The sequence below is a fragment of the Symphalangus syndactylus genome, chromosome 12, assembly GCF_028878055.3.
Source record: "Symphalangus syndactylus isolate Jambi chromosome 12, NHGRI_mSymSyn1-v2.1_pri, whole genome shotgun sequence".
Taxonomy (NCBI): Eukaryota; Metazoa; Chordata; class Mammalia; order Primates; family Hylobatidae; genus Symphalangus; species Symphalangus syndactylus.
The window spans coordinates 131,930,935-131,943,229 of record NC_072441.2 but is presented as its reverse complement, the minus strand read 5'-3'; the positions used below and the strand labels follow the sequence as shown (position 1 = coordinate 131,943,229).

The window sequence follows — 12,295 nt, the reverse complement described above, 5'->3', positions numbered from 1 at the left end:
TAGCATGGGCTGTTAGATAAAAATGGTTACATTTATAGCATTTAAACTTATCAAAGTCAAAATAACAAGGCTGATTATCATCACTTTCTAGGAATTAACTTATTGAGAAATTTGAGAGGTTCGAAGGTAGCTTCTAAAACTTCATATCACCATCTACAGAATATCAACATATTACATATAACTAGCATATAAAAGCAAGCAGTGTTTGAAGTGATGAATATGCTAATTACCCTGATTTGATAATTATACATTATATACATGTATCAAAATATCACACTGTACCCCATAAATGTAAATATAAAACAATCATTATGTGCCAATTTAAAAAATATCTATTTTGGGGGACAGGGTCTCACTCTGTCACCCAAATTGAAGTGAAAAATAAATGTTTTAAAGAGGGTGAAAGGGGCTGGGCACAGTGGCTCATACCTGTAAGCCCAGATCTTTAGGAGGCTGAGGCAGGCAGATCGCTTGAGTCCAGGAGTTTGAGACCAGTCTGGGCAACAGGGCTAAACCCTGTCTCTTAGTAAAAATACAAAAAAATTAGCCAGGCATGATAGCACAGGCCTGTAGTCCCATCTACTCAGGGGAGGCTGAGGTGGGAGGACCACCTGAGCCAGGGAAGTCGAGGCTGCAGTGAACTGAGATGGTGCCACTGCACTCCAGCCTGGATGATGGAGCAAGACCCTGTCTCAAAAACAAAACAAAACAAAACAAACAAACAAAAAAAGCAGGTGCGGTGGCTCACGCCTTTAATCCCAGCACTTGGGAAGGCTGAGGCGGGTGGATCACCAGAGGTCAGGCGTTCAGGACCAGCCTGGCCAACATGGTGACCCCATCTCTACTAAAAAATACAAAAAATTACCCAGGCATGGTGGTGGGCGCCTGTAATCCCAGTGACTCGGGAGGCTGAGGCAGGAGAATCGCTTGAACCTGGGAGGCAGAGGTTGCAGTGAGTGGAGATGGAGCCACTGCATTCCAGCCTGGGCAACAGAGAGACTCCGTCTCAGAAAAAAGGAAAAAAAGGGGGTGGGGGTGGAGAAAGCACGTATTTGGCCCTACACAGAAATGTGACCTGGAAACATTATCAACATGACGTGACTGTCAGGCCTTTTCTGTTTTACATTTCTGTCAGTACATTTTGAACGCTAGTGGTTTAATTACAAGGTACCTCCTCTGTCCCCTACTTCAAGGCATCAAGCACAGCCACTGAGCTAAAATGCTGCCTCCTGCTACAAGAAAGAGTTGACTGAATATCCATTCGCGTGGCAGACAACAGAAATACTAGTCTGTTACCATGCTTCTCAGTAACTGCTGATACCATCCCACTGTCAGTGGAGTAGGAACATCATCCCAAAAGGTGGCATGTGGAGTGACCATATTTCCAAAGGAAAAGAGCACAATTCTGTGACGTTGCATGCCTCATGTGCCCCAAACTTGAAAAGCAGATTGTTGACTGGGCAAGGTGGCTCACACGTGTAATCCCAGCACTTTGGGATGCCCTGGCGGGAGGATCGCTTGAGTCCTAGAGTTCAAGACCAACCTGGGCAACATAGCGAGCCCCCCCCCCAAAAAAAAATTTTTAAACATTAGCTGGCTGTGCTGGGGCAAGCCTGTACTTCTGGCTACTTGGGAGGCTGAGGTGGGAGGATCGCTAGAGCCTGAAAAGTCCAGGCTGCAGTGAGTTGTGATAGCACCACTGTATTCCAGCCTAGGCGACGGGGCGAGACTGTCTCAAAAAGAAAAAAAAAAAAAAGCAGATTATTAGGAAACGGTGGAAATGCCCAGAGAACTAAAGCGGATCTATGTTTGCTGGCTTTGAATTCACTGCTGAGAACATGTGGAAACTGCTTCAGCAAAGGGGTGTCAGAAAGAACCCCCGAAACAAGTGTCAAAACACCCGTGGTTCTTTGTGCTTGAGTTGGGGGCCCGACCTAGAGTGCTAGCCCTAAACTGCTGCTACACTAAAAGCTAATAATCGTTCCTGCGCTACCTAAAGGTAAGGGAAGGGATCTCAGACAAACGAGGCGACAACAGAAGGACTGGGGACACAGCCTCAGGATTCCCCAGTTGGGGCGGGGGAAGCAGGAGCCGTCCGGACGAGAAGGTCTGGGGAGGCCGACACTTAGACTGTCGGAGGAAGGCCTGCGGCGGCAGGAGGAAAAGCAAGGAAATACACAGTTCTAGAGGCTTCTCTCACTCCAGTCCTCAGGGGTCCGGAAAGCTGGAGAGAGTAGAAGAGGAAGTTCCCAACCCCGTCACAGACGCGCCCGAACGCAGGCCCTCCTTACCCACCGCTTCCCCTTCCCTCCGGCGCCCGCTGAGGCCCTGCGCGCGCAGTCGCGACCAGCCCCGGCCGGAAAGGGCGAGGGAAACCTGGCGGGGGTGTCGAGGCGGGAGTGACTGGGCCGTACAGTACCCCCAAGGACTGGAGGCGAAGCCGGGCCGGGTGAAGGGGCTTCTGACGCTTCGCGGGCCCTGGGTTTTCACTGCGCGTGCGCAAGGTTCTTCCGCTTGCGGGAGACTGGGCCGCTGGCGCCTCTCACTGCCCACTGCTGCGGCCCAGGGCTTGGGCTTGCTTCCCCACGGACCAACAGCCTAGCTGCAAGCCTCTGCTCCTGCCTGCTGGGGCCGGCTGGCTCGCCCTTTCCATTCCGCTTGCACTCTGATTCTTGGGGTGTCCCAAGAAGGCCGCGGATCTCAGTGTTAAGGAGAGACGAGCCGAACACCTGGCACGGTGCTTTCTACCGTTCTCTCCAATCGTTTTCTGAGTCTGCATGACTGAGCCTGGCACTGAAGGGATACTTATTTTGGGGAAGGAAGAACTCAAAAGTCCAGTTTTTTTCACTGTTGACCCTCATGTGTCACATTAGTGGCTTTCAAACTGTTTTGATCCCAGCCTACGGTGAACAAAAATATTTTACATCAAACTCAATACCACATACTTGTGAGTATATATATAGATGTATATATCTAACACAAAATTTTATTTCTTTATTTTTATTTATTTATTTATTTTTTTGAGACGGAATTTCGCTCTTGTTGCCCAGGCTAGAATGAATGCAATGGCCCGATCTCGGCTCACCGCAACCTCCGCCTCCTGGGTTCAAGCGATTCTCCTGGGTTCAAGCGATTCTCCTGGGTTCAAGCGATTCTCCTGCCTCAGCCTCTCAAGTAGCGGGGATTGCAGGCATGCGCCACCATGCCTGGCTAATTTTGTATTTTTAGTACTGACTGGGTTTCTCCATGTTGGTCAGGCTGGTCTCAAACTCCCCACCTCAGGTGATCCGCCCGACTCGGCCTCCCAAAGTGTATTTCTTTCTCTCTTTTTTTTTTTTTTTTTTTGAGACGGAGTCTCGCTCTGTCGCCCAGGCTGGAGTGCAGTGGCGCAATCTCGGCTCACTGCAAGCTCCGCCTTCCGGGTTCACGCCATTCTCCTGCCTCAGCCTCTCCGAGTAGCTGGGACTACAGGTGCCCGCCACCACGCCCGGCTAATTTTTTGTATTTTTAGTAGAGACGGGGTTTCACCGTGGTCTCGATCTCCTGACCTCGTGATCCGCCCGCCTCGGCCTCCCAAAGTGCTGGGATTACAAGCGTGAGCCACCGCGCCCGGCCCGTATTTCTTTCTCTTTTTATGAGACAGGGCCTGGCTCTGTCGCCCAGGCTGGAGTGCAGTGGTGCCATCTCGGCTTACTGCAGCCTCGACTTCCTGGGCTCTGGTAATCCTCCCACCTCAGCCTCCTGAGTAGCTGGGACTACAGGCCTGTGCCACCAGCCCCAAGCTAATTTTTTGTATTTTTAGTAGAGACAAGATTTCGCCATGTTGACCAGGCTGGTCTCCAACTCCTGGGCTCAAGTGATCCGCCCACCTCGGCCTCCCAAAGTGCTGGGAGGCATGAGCCACCATGCCTGGCCTGAAACAAAATCTTCACAAAACTATGTTTACACTTACGACCCGCAGTGCACTAAATTTCTATTTCTTCTTTTCTATTTCATTACCAGAAACTGCTAATAGGGACCTATTGTCAGCAAACATTGTCAAAGACTTGGAAATGAGGAAAAGAGAATTCTGGGTGCCCTTTCAGTGTAAGGCTGGAAGGATTTCCATCCTTAGGGAGCTCTGACTTTCTATTGACTAAACTATTTCACCAGAAAACTGGTAGTACTTAAAATAATTCTTGCCCATCTGTAGAAAAGATACACCAAAACATTGTTTTATTGACCTGTAGCATATTATACCATTTTTACCCTTCTTAGCAAATTCATTTAAATATTCCTGATTCTTAGCAAATTCATGCTACATTCCTAAACATCTTACTGGCTCCCTTATAAGTTAGTGAGATAAATAAAATATTTGATACATATTTATTTTATATTTGTAAAAGAGTCATGATTTTACTTTTCAGAAAGTTATACTTCAGCACTACTAAAATCAATTTCATGATTTACACTGGATTATACCTGTGAAAGTTGAGCATACAAATTGGGTCATTCTTCTCATACCCAACGAAAACAGTGGGAGGGGAAACACTGAGGGCACATTACATTGCTCAAAGAATGTAATTCTCTGCAACCCTGGCTGCTGAAACTGCCTGTTGTAACCTGAAACCAGTTTTACCCAATAGCTATTGAAACAACTGCCATGACTCAAAGACTAGTTTGGTTTTTTGGTGGTTTTTGTTGTTGTTGTTGTTTGTTGTTGCTTTGTTTTTGACAGGGTCTCTCCCTGTCACCCAGGCTGGAGTGCAGTGGTGTGATCGGGGCGGGGCTCACTGCAGCCTTGACCTCCTGGGCTCAATCAATCCTCCCACTTTAGCTTCCCAAATAGTTGGAACTACAGCTGCATACCAGCAAGCCCAGCTAATTTTTGTCTTTTTTGTAGAGACAGGGTTTCATCATGTTGCCAGGCTGGCCTTGAACTCCCAGGCTTAAGTGATCCACTCACCTATGCCTCCCAAAGTCCTGGGATTACAGGCTTGAGCCACTGAGCCCAGCCTCAAAGGACTAGTTTTACCCACTGCAGTCACTCACCAATCAGAGCTTGCCAGCAACCTAAAACTTTCCTAGTGCCAATGAACTTTCTTTCAAAGCCATATGTAACATTTCTCCTTTTTGTAAAACCTCAAAGGGAACCAAAGAACACCCAGTCTGTGTATATGCTTTGAATTGCAATTCTTGCCTCCAAATAAAATATTAACTTTAGAATTGCTTGGACCTGGGAGGCAGAGGTTTCAGTGAACTGAGATCATGCCACTGCACTCCAGCCTGGGCAAAACAGCAAGACTTTGTCTCAAAAAAAAAAAAAAATGCTTATAGGCTGCTATAGACTAAATTGTGTCCTCCCCATAATTTACATATTGAAGCCCTAGCCTCCAATGTAATGGTATTTGGAGATACCACAGTGAGGCGGTGGGATGCGTCTCCCCATAAAAGATAATTGCTAGCCCCTCCCAAAGGAGAACAGTATCCCAGACGAGCCCCCAAATTTATTGGAAACAAGTGCTTGGCGTAGCCAAAAGAAATCCACACTTAGAAAATTTCTCAGTAAGGCACCTTTACTTCTGCAGGACAGTGCTGCTTGTGCCTGTTACAATCACAAGAGCACACCGAACAAAGGAGGGAAGGAGTTTTTAATCCTAACGCAGTTCCTGTTTCTGTGTCCTTCCCCTATTGGCTGGGGTTGGACTGCACAATCTAAGCTGATCCCGATTGGCTAAGACTTAAACTTTTCCAAATATGGTAAATGCACACTTTGCAAAAAGAAAAAGAAGGGGGGCAGGTAGGATTGATTTACAACTTTTACAACTTATGACCAGAAAGTTGAATCTTTGAAGCGGCACTTAGGTGTCCCAACAATTTCCCCTCTTCTGTTCTATAGTTCTTCCTCTTCAAATTTCTTCAACAGGATTTGGCTTTGTTGTTCTTCTTGATTATCTAGGAGCAAGAACTTATCTGAGCACTGTGAGATCTGCAGAAGGTTCCCCTCCTATGTCCTGTTGGATACCGATCAGTACAAGATTGTGAAAAAACTATCCAAATCTTGGGAAAGCAGATGGGAAAAATCCTATCTTCATATAGGCCAGAAATAGTTAATGTTCCCAAGAGGTAGAGTAGGTCATCAGGTAGAGTACTATGCTCAGTACTCTTCAGTAGTACTTTAGTAGTGTAGCAAAATTAGCCATAGACTAACTGCTGCACTGATTCCATTGAACAGAGCTTAAAAGCAAGGCTTGGAGGATCAAACTGTTTCCTGGAACAAAGCTCAAGAATATTTATAGGAATATAAAAATATCAGCCGGGTGCAGTGGCTCACGCTTGTAATCCCAGCACTTTGGGAGGCCGAGGCAGGCGGATCACGAGGTCAGGAGATCGAGACCACGGTGAAACCCCGTCTCTACTAAAAATACAAAAAAGTAGCCGGGCGTGGTGGCGGGCGCCTGTAGTCCCAGCTACTCTGAGAGGCTGAGGCAGGAGAATGGCGTGAACCCAGGAGGCGGAGCTTGCAGTGAGCCAAGATCGTGCCGCTGCATTCCAACCTGGGTGACAAAGCGAGACTATGTCTCAAAAAAAAAAAAAAAGAAAAAAAAAATATCTAGCACCTAACAATCGACAATGTAAGGCATCTAATATCAAAAACAATCAGACATGCAAAGAATATAACCTATAATGAGGAGAAACATCCATTAGTAGACAACAGATCCAGAAATGAAACGAGTGATAGAATTAAGCAAGGACATTAAAATAATTTGTTCCAACTTCATTTCATATGTTTAAGAAAGTAGGCTGGGCACGGTGGCTCATGCCTGTAATCCCAGCACTTTGGGAGGCTAAGATGGGTGGATCACCTGGGGTCAGGGGTTCAAGACCAGCTTGGGCAACATGGCGAAACCCCGTCTCTACTGAAAATATAAAACTTAGCCAGATGTGGTGGTGAACGCCTGTAATCCCAGCTACTTGGGAGGCTGAGGCAGGAGAATCATTTGAACCCAGGAGGCAGAGATTTTGGTGAGTGGAGATTGCCCCACTGCACTCCAGCCTGGGCAACAGAGCAAGACTGTCTCTTGGAAAAAAAAAAAAAAGAAGAAGAAAGAAAGTAGAAGGAAGCATGTGCATGCTAAAGAGAAACCTGGAAGATATTTTGTAAATCCCAAATAAAACTTCTAGAGGCAAAAAAAAAATTAAAAATATATTGAATGAGATTTACAGAAGATTAAATACTGCAGTTCAGTTAACCTGAAGACATAGCAATAGAAACTATCCAAAATGAAACAAAGAGTAAAAAGGCTGGAAAAATAATGGCCACAGGCACAGTTGGAACCCACAAAGATGGACTGAAATCTGTGTCAATTCTCATTGTCTCCAACCTTGATGGCGTGTGTATCCTGCAGAAGCCTTGAACATTATCAACTACTTGACCTGACATTTATAGAACTCTATAACCAATATCAGGAATAGATACTATTTTCTAGTATAGATACAATATTCACTTAGATAGATTATATTATTCTGGGGTTTTAAACAAGTCACAATAAACGTAAAAGTATTCGTATAAAAAATGTGTTCTCTGAGCACAAAACAACAACAACAAAAAACAACAGCTCACTACAACCTCTGTCTGCCAGGTTCAGGTGATTTTTGTGCCTCAAGTTCTCAAGTAGCTGAGATTACAGGCGCATGCCACCATGCCTGGCTAATTTTTGTATTTTCAGTAGAGATGGGGTTTTGCTATGTTGGCCAGACTGGTCTTGAACTCTTGGCCTCAAGTGATCCATCCACCTTGGGCTTCCCAAGTTCTGGGATTCCAGGTATGAGCTACCATGCCTGGCCACACAAATAACATTAAATTAAAAATTGTGACATTCAAATAAATTTATATATGGATGAAAACGTGTATTTTTTTAGTACCCAGCTGAATATATATACAGGTTTTCATCCATAGATCCTGGCTATTAACTTCCATAGCCCTTATAACAGTAAGCAGAATCTCTCTCTCTGAGCTTCTCCTCTCTCCTCTTTTCACCTGCTCAAGGCAGGACTACAATCTGATTGTGGGTGTTAAGACTGTCATTTTGGCCGGGCGCGGTGGCTCACGCTTGTAATCCCAGCACTTTGGGAGGCCGAGGCGGGTGGATCACAAGGTCAGGAGATTGAGACCACGGTGAAACCCCGTCTCTACTAAAAAATACAAAAAACTAGCCGGGCGTGGTGGCAGGTGCCTGTAGTCCCAGCTACTCGGAGAGGCTGAGGCAGGAGAATGGCGTGAACCCGGGAGGCGGAGATTGCAGTGAGCCGAGATTGCGCCACTGCACTCCAGCCTGGGCGAAAGAGCAAGACTTCGTCTCAAAAAAAAAAAAAAAAAAAAAAAAAAAAAAAAAAAAAAAAAAGACTGTCATTTCAGAAAGGGTCCTGCCCCATACTCTGGAGGAAGGAATGCTTCACAGGGAGGTCAAGAAGAATCTAAACAGACAGGCCTTGCTATGTTTAGATTATACTCTTTTTGTCCAATCACATTTCTACATGGTTGTCAACCACACCTATGTAATGAAGCCTCCATAAAAACCCAAAGGACAGGGTTCAGAGAGCTTTTGAATAGCTGAACACATGGAGGTTCCTGGGCAGTAGCATGCCCAGGGAGGGCATGGAAGTTCTGTGCCCCTTCCCCCATACCTCACCCTATGCATCTCTTCCTTTATAATATCCTTTATAATAAACCAGTAAACACAAGTTTTTCCCTGAGTCCTGTGAGCTGCTTTAGGAAATTAATTGAATCCAAAGAGGGACATGTGGGAACCCTAACTTGAAGCCAGTCAGTCAGAAGTTCCAGAGGCCCAAACTTGTGACTAGGATCTGAAGCAGGGAGCAGTTTTGGGGACTCCAAGTAGATACTGTCAGAAATGAATTGGAGGACACCCAGTTGGTGGCCACTGAAGAATTGATTGCTTGCTTGGTGGTGGGGGGAAACCCTCCCTCACACATTTGGTCACAGAAGTCTTCTGTGTTGATAATTGTTGTGGTATGAGAGCAGAAGAGTGTCTGGAAAATCCCCTACTATTTGTTAACTAAGTAAGATGCTTCTAAGAGACACATGAAGCCGGGTGTGGTGTCTTAATGCCTGTAATTCGAGCACTTTGGGAGGCCGAAGTGGGAGTATCACTTAAGGCCAGGAGTTCAAAACTAGCCTGAGAAACATAGCAAGACCCCTGACTCCATTACAAAAAAAAAAAAAGCCATGCATGGTGGCATGCACGTGTAGTCCTATGTACTTTGGAGGCTGAGGCAGGAGGATCACTTGAGTCCAGAATTCAAGGATACAGTGAGCTAAGATCCTGCCAATGCACTCCAGCCTGGGTGAGAGAAAGAGAGCTTGTCTCTAAGAAACAGAACAACCACAACAACAAAAAAAAACAAGAAATTCTGATTCAAAGAGGAACTCAAAAAGGAAATTAGGCCAGAAGAGGTGGCTCATGCCTATAATCTTAACATTTTGGGAGGCCAAGGCAGGAGGATCACTTGAGAGCAGGAGTTTAAGACCAGTCTGGGCAACATAGCGAGACCCCCGCCCCACCCCACCATTATAAATTTTCTCATTTTTAAAAAAAGAAAAAGAAAAATATAAATAAATGAGCTGGGCATGGTGGTTCACATCTACAGTCCCAGTTACTCCAGAGGCTGAGGTGAGAGGATCGCTTGAGACCAGGAGTTCAAGGCTGCAGTGAGCTGTGATCATGACACTGCACTGCAGCCTAGGTGACAGAGCAAGACCCTATCTTAAAAAAAAAATAGAGAGATAATTTGGTCTTAATCAAAATGAAAACAACATATCGACATGTGTGAGATATAGCTAAAGCAGTCCATAGGGAAGTTTATAGCATTAAATGTGTATGTTAGAAAAAAAGAAAATGTGGCTGGGCGTGGTGGCTCATGCATGTAATCCCAGCACTTTGGGAGGCTGAGGCGGGCAGATCACGAGATCAGGAATCAAGACCATCCTGGCTAACATGGTGAAACCCCGTCTCTACAAAAAATACAAAAACAAAATTAGCTGTGCATGGTGGCGGGCGCCTGTAGTCCCAGCTACTCGGGAGGCTAAGGCAGGGGAGAATGGCATGAACCCAGGAGGTGGAGCTTGCAGTGAGCTGAGATCACCCAACTGCACTCCTGCCTGGGCGACAGAGCGAGACTCTGTCCCAAAAAAAAGAAAAAAAAAGAAAATGTCCCAAATCAATGACCTAAGCTTCTGCCTTAAGAAATTAGGAAAAGGGGCCAGGCATGCAGTGGCTCACGCCTATAATCCCAACACTTTGGGAGTCCAAGAAGTTTGAGACCAGCCTGGGCAATATACGGAGACCTTGTCTCTATGAAAAGTTTTTCTAAAAATTAGCCAGACATGGTGGCTTCTGCCTGTGGTCCCAGCTATTTGGGAGGCTGATGGAGGAGGATCGCTTGAGCCCAGAAGGGTCAAGCCTACAGTGAGCTATGATTGCACTACTATGCTCCAGCCTGGGTAACAGAGGGAGACTGTGTCTCAAAAAGCAAAAAAAAAAAAAAAAAAAAAAAAAGAGAGAGAGAGGAGACATCTCTACAATGTCCCGTAGACATTACAACCATAATAAGGGAATAGCATGAAGAACTTTATGCCAAAAAAATTCACCAACTTTGATGAAATGCATACATCTTTTGAAATACATAAACTACCAAGACTCACTTAATAAGAAACATATAGCCTGGATAGTCATGTATCTATTAAAGAAAACCAACATTTGGTTAAAAACCCTCCCATGAAGGAAACACCCATCCAAAATGTCTTCACTGATTAATTCTACCAAACATTTAAGGAAGAAATAATACTAATTCACAAACAACACATGAAGTATTCCAAAAAGTTAAAGAAGAAATACATCCCAGCTCCATCTATGAGACCAGCATTACACTGATGTTATGCTCATATCAGAAAGTTATTACAACAATGTCTCTTATAGCTGTTTTTGTTTTGTCAAACCAATATCCCATTAAAGTTCATTCATTGGGTTTAGTTTTACCTCATTAGTGTTTTTGTTTTTGTTTTTGTTTTTGTTTTTTTGAGACGGAGTCTCGCTCTGTCGCCCAGGCTGGAGTGCAGTGGCGCAATCTCGGCTCACTGCAAGCTCCGCCTCCTGGGTTCACGCCATTCTCCTGCCTCAGCCTCTCCGAGTAGCTGGGACTACAGGCGCCCGCCACCACGCCCGGCTAATTTTTTTGTATTTTTAGTAGAGACGGGGTTTCACCTGGTCTTGATCTCCTGACCTCGTGATCCACCCGCCTCGGCCTCCCAAAGTGCTGGGATTACAAGCATGAGCCACCGCACCCGGCCTGTTTTTGTTTTTTTTTATGCGGAGTCTTACTCTATCATCCAGGCTGGAGTGCTGTGGTGTAATCTCTGCTCACTGCAACCTCTGCCCCACAGGCTGAAACAATTCTTGTGCCTCGGCCTCCTGAGTAGCTGGGATTACAGGCCCATGCCGCCATGCCTGGCTAATTTTTGTATTTTTAGTGGAGACAGGGTTTCACCATGATGGCCAGGCTGGCCTTGAACTCCTGGCCTCAAGTGATCCACCAGCCTCGGCCTCCCAGAGTTCTGGGATTAGAGGCATGAGCCACCATGCCTGGCCTTTTTTTTTTTTTTTTTTTTGAGACGTAGTCTCCTTTGGTGCCCAGGCTGGAGTGCAGTGTCACGATCTCGGCTCACTGCAACCTCTGCAGTGCTCAAGCGATTCTCCTGCCTCAGCTGCGGAGTCCCAACATGGGATTTCGCCTTGTTGGTCAGGCTGGTCTCGAACTCCTGACCTCAGGTGATCTGTCCACCTCGGCCTCCCAAAGTGCTGGGGTTACAGGTGTAAGCCACCTTGCCTGGCCACATTAGTGTATTTTAATCTAGAACAGTTCTTCTACCTTTTATTTTCTCTCATGACATCAATTCTTTGAGGAGAGATTACATCAGTTATCTTCTGAATGTCCTATATTCTCAATTTGTCTTATTTGTTTTTTAGTGATATAATTTACCTGTTCTTTGTGTTTCCTGTAAATTAGAAGTTTGGTCTAAAAGTTTGATTAAATTCAATTAAACAGACTGGGTACAGTAGCTCTCACCAGTAATCCCAGCTCTTTGGGAGGCCAAAGCTGGAAGATGGCTTGGGGCCAGGAGTTTGACATCACAGTGAGCTATGATCACTCACTGCATTCAAGCCTGGGTGACAGCAAGACCCTGTCTAAAATAACTAACTAAATAAATGAATTCAATTAAGCATTTAGGCAGGAA

At 45.6% G+C, this 12,295-nt stretch overlaps 1 protein-coding gene and 1 long non-coding RNA gene across 6 annotated transcripts in view; one reads left to right on the top strand and one right to left on the bottom strand.

Annotated features, from left to right (window-relative positions):
- Window positions 1-2,494, bottom strand: part of IPP (intracisternal A particle-promoted polypeptide) — a 61,273-nt gene extending 58,779 nt beyond the window's left edge. For 3 of the 5 annotated variants that reach the window (XM_055255302.2, XM_063627664.1, XM_055255303.2), the window contains exon 1: window positions 2,292-2,488. The gene's annotated coding sequence lies outside the window, so the exon portion shown is untranslated. Of the gene's footprint in view, window positions 1-2,291 lie in introns of all 5 variants that reach the window. The other 2 variants (XM_063627662.1, XM_063627663.1) reach the window with 1 other exon arrangement.
- On the top strand, window positions 2,331-3,326 carry LOC134734589 (uncharacterized). The gene is made up of 2 exons (XR_010117711.1): window positions 2,331-2,947; window positions 3,051-3,326. It is a non-coding gene; the product is annotated as an uncharacterized lncRNA (long non-coding RNA).
- Window positions 3,327-12,295: the final 8,969 nt, after the last annotated feature.